The following is a 4,718-nucleotide window of genomic DNA, read 5'->3' on the forward strand; positions in this document are numbered from 1 at the left end:
GGAAGCAAGTTATTATACTTAAGTTTTAAATTTTTCTTACAAAAACCCATTGTTTCACTTCAGAAGGCCTTTAACCCTCTGGAGCCGTATGGATTAGTTTTATAATGGATGGATGCAATTTTTTGGGCTTCAAAATCACGCCCCGTTCACTACCATTATAAAGCATGGACGAGCCAAGATATTTTTCAATATATCTCCGATTGTATTCGTCTGAAAGAAGATAGTCATATACAGTGGGTACGGAAAGTATTCAGACCCCCTTAAATTTTTCACTCTTTGTTATATTGCAGCCATTTGCTAAAATCATTTAAGTTCTTTTTTTTCCCTCTTTAATGTACACACAGCACCCCATATTGACAGAAAAACACAGAATTGTTGACATTTTTGCAGATTTATTAAAAAAGAAAAACTGAAATATCACATGGTCCTAAGTATTCAGACCCTTTGCTCAGTATTTAGTAGAAGCACCCTTTTGATCTAATACAGCCATGAGTCTTTTTGGGAAAGATGCAACAAGTTTTTCACACCTGGATTTGGGGATCCTCTGCCATTCCTCCTTGCAGATCCTCTCCAGTTCCGTCAGGTTGGATGGTAAACGTTGGTGGACAGCCATTTTTAGGTCTCTCCAGAGATGCTCAATTGGGTTTAAGTCAGGGCTCTGGCTGGGCCATTCAAGAACAGTCACGGAGTTGTTGTGAAGCCACTCCTTCGTTATTTTAGCTGTGTGCTTAGGGTCATTGTCTTGTTGGAAGGTAAACCTTCGGCCCAGTCTGAGGTCCTGAGCACTCTGGAGAAGGTTTTCATCCAGGATATCCCTGTACTTGGCCGCATTCATCTTTCCCTCGATTGCAACCAGTCGTCCTGTCCCTGCAGCTGAAAAACACCCCCACAGCATGATGCTGCCACCACCATGCTTCACTGTTGGGACTGTATTGGACAGGTGATGAGCAGTGCCTGGTTTTCTCCACACATACCGCTTAGAATTAAGGCCAAAAAGTTCTATCTTCGTCTCATCAGACAAGAGAATCTTATTTCTCACCATCTTGGCAAACTCCATGCGGGCTTTCATGTGTCTTGCACTGAGGAGAGGCTTCCGTCGGGCCACTCTGCCATAAAGCCACGACTGGTGGAGGGCTGCAGTGATGGTTGACTTTCTACAACTTTCTCCCATCTCCCGACTGCATCTCTGGAGCTCCGCCACAGTGATCTTTGGGTTCTTCTTTACCTCCCTCACCAAGGCTCTTCTGCCCCAAAAGCTCAGTTTGGCCGGACGGCCAGCTCTAGGAAGGGTTCTGGTCGTCCCAAACGTCTCCAATTTTAAGGATTATGGAGGCCACTGTGCTCTTAGGAACCTTAAGTGCAGCAGAAATGTTTTTGTAACCTTGGCCAGATCTGTGCCTTGCCACAATTCTGTCTCTGAGCTCTTCAGGCAGTTCCTTTGACCTCATGATTCTCATTTGCTCTGACATGCACTGTGAGCTGTAAGGTCTTATATAGACAGGTGTGTGGCTTTCCTAATCAAGTCCAATCAGTATAATCAAACACAGCTGGACTCAAATGAAGGTGTAGAACCATCTCAAGGATGATCAGAAGAAATGGACAGCACCTGAGTTAAATATATGAGTGTCACAGCAAAGGGTCTGAATACTTAGGACCATGTGATATTTCAGTTTTTCTTTTTTAATAAATCTGCAAAAACATCAACAATTCTGTGTTTTTCTGTCAATATGGGGTGCTGTGTGTACATTAATGAGGAAAAAAATGAACAAATGATTTTAGCAAATGGCTGCAATATAAGAGTGAAAAATTTAAGGGGGTCTGAATACTTTCCGTACCCACTGTAAATCTAGGATGGCTTGAGGGTGAGTAAATCATGGGATAATTTTCATTTTTGGGTGAACTATTCCTTTAAGCCAAATAGTTGAGAAACAGATCCAAGTTTAAGTATTTTTTCACTGATAACCTTCCCCTACACCAAAGCTCTGATATTTCATTCACATGCTTGATCAGATTAAAATAGTGCAGCAAAAGGTAAATGATTCTCACATGCTGCAGTTGAGATTTGAATAGCCTAATACATAATGGAGAATGAGAATTTTATGGAAGCTTGTTTCTGCCACTGAATAAAAAAATAAAAAAAAGGTAATTGTGACTTATTTCACAATTCTTTTTTTCTCAGAATTGCGTGATATAGTCAGAATTGCAAGATGTCAACTTGCAATTGTGAGAAAAAAAAAGTCAAAATTCTGAGATAAGAAGTCACAGTGACCTTTTTTTATTCAGTGGCGGAAACATGCTTCCATAGATTTGACAGCTGCAGCAAAATGTCACATAAAAACATACACTGGGCCTTATTGTGGCTCTCAAAACAAAGGTCATTTATATGGGTCTCACCTTAGTATCTTACAAGATGGTGATCACTTTTTGATGTACTACAAGTGATAATTACCTTGCTGGAGAATCTTCTAGAATCCCATGGCTCAGAATGAAGGTTCTGAAATGAATGCTGCAATAAATAAGCGTAAATTCCAATTCACTTGCTTCTCAGACCAACAGATCTTGATCTGGAACTCAATCCGGCACGCAAAGGTCTAGTCCTGGTCTTAGGGTGCACGTAATTAACATTCTGGTATAAACTGTAGTGCACCATCAGATATTTGCAGGACACAGCACATGATATTTTCAAGTGGTAGAAACTCAAAAACAAACAAACCACAAAGCCTTATTAAACCTGAAGAAATTGAGCTTATACTTTTGGTAAATAATTATATGCAAAAGAGATGCATGCACATTGAACAACATACATCTTGCAGTAAAAGTGAAGTATTTACCAGAACCCAAGATGTCACGATTAAGCGAGAAAATGAAATAACCTTTGTGCGGTTTCTTAAATGCTCAATCACTGTCTATAAACGTGCTTTGCTGTTTCTTGTTTAACTCTTCATTCTCTTAAAAACTCATTAAAAAGCCGCACAAACAGCAGCACATTGCCCGAAACCTTCAGCAGTATAAGTCTTGAAAGTTTCCCTGTGGTTTTGCGCGCATGTTGGATCTAAATAAAGTGACTTGTCAAATAGCCACAGGAAGCTCGGAGCGTTTGTGAACCCAAAACAGAGGCAAGTTCCAGTAAACGAGTATTACTCTGTGGTGAAACCATCTCATCTGCACAAACAGGGTAAGATGTGTCATTAGGGCAAGTTGTCAAATCAAAATCAAACCGCTTAAAGCTCACTGCATTACTCACCAACCTAAAAGAGATTTTGGTGGAGCTTTCGAATATGGAAATCTGACCGCAAATTTTCTTTGTTTCTCTGTTGATAAGAAATGCACGAAGAGTTTATGGTATTTATACAGAATAATAAAGCACAAAATTCAACCAGCAGTCAACACTGGCGTTCACATTTATACAATAATGAAATTAAAACCAGTTGACAACGCAAATGACAAACAACAGGTAGAGGCAAAACAATGACTTGAACTTGATGATACACATTTAACGGTTTATGAAATTGCAAACACCAGTTTATTTACGCAGTGCAGTAACTAAACATCTTTTATTGTATTCGATTGCGTGACCAACTTGGAAAACACACTCAACTATTCCCAGCAAAATATTAAAAAAATATTGGGGCAACATACTAGCTACATTCCTAAACATTTAAATTAGTCTTCATATAAAATCATTAAATAATTAGATCAAAGAGTACTATGAAATAGCAAATTTTAATGTAAAAAAAAAAAGATAACGCTGCATGCATTCATATAGGGCCTTTTCTGTTAAAGTATTAGTTCACTTCAGAATGAAAATTTCCTGATAATTTACTCACCCCCATGTCATCCAAGATGTTCATGTCTTTCTTTCTTCAGTCGAAAAGAAATGAATGTTTTTGAGGGAAAACATTCCAGGATTTTTCTCCATATAGTGGACTTCACTGGGGTTCAACGGGTCCAAATGTCAGTTTCAGTGCAGCTTCAAAGAGCTCTACATGATCCCAGATGAGGAATAAGAGTCTTATCTAGAGAAACGATCGGTTATTTTCTAAAAAAAAAAAAAAAATTATATACTTTTTAAGCACAAATGCTCGTCTTGCACTGCTCTGCGATGCACCATGCATTACGTAATCATGTTGGAAAGGTCACACGTGACGTAGATGGAAGTACCTCAGTAGGGCACAAATACTTGTCATTTTCAACATCTCATTTTCTCCATCAAAATCGTCCGACATCGTTGTTTTACCTTTTTTTTTTGTTTTTGTAAAGGCTGTTTGACTTAGTCTTTGGATGTTCAGTTTGTAAACACTTGCTCTGTACTTCCGCCTACATCACGATTGACCTTTCCAACGTGATTACGTAATGTGTGGCGCACCGTAGAGCAGTGCAAGATGGGCATTTGTGGTTAAAAAGTATATAAATTGTTTTGTTTTTTTTTAAAATGACTGATAGTTTCACTAGATAAGACCCTTATTCCTCGTCTGGGATCGTGTAGAGCTCTTTGAAGCTGCACTGAAACTGACGTTTGGACCCGTTGAACCCCAGTGAAGTTCACTATATGGAGAAAAATCCAGGCATGTTTTCCTCAAAAACCTTCTTTTCAATTGAAGAAAGAAAGAAACATCTTGGATGACATGGGGGTGAGTAAATTATCAGGAAAAGGAAATTTGAATGCTGAACTGAACTAATCCTTTACTGAAAAATCATGTAATTCAGATATCTTAAAC

This window comes from Megalobrama amblycephala, linkage group LG4 (assembly GCF_018812025.1).
Source record: "Megalobrama amblycephala isolate DHTTF-2021 linkage group LG4, ASM1881202v1, whole genome shotgun sequence".
NCBI classification, from domain to species: Eukaryota; Metazoa; Chordata; class Actinopteri; order Cypriniformes; family Xenocyprididae; genus Megalobrama; species Megalobrama amblycephala.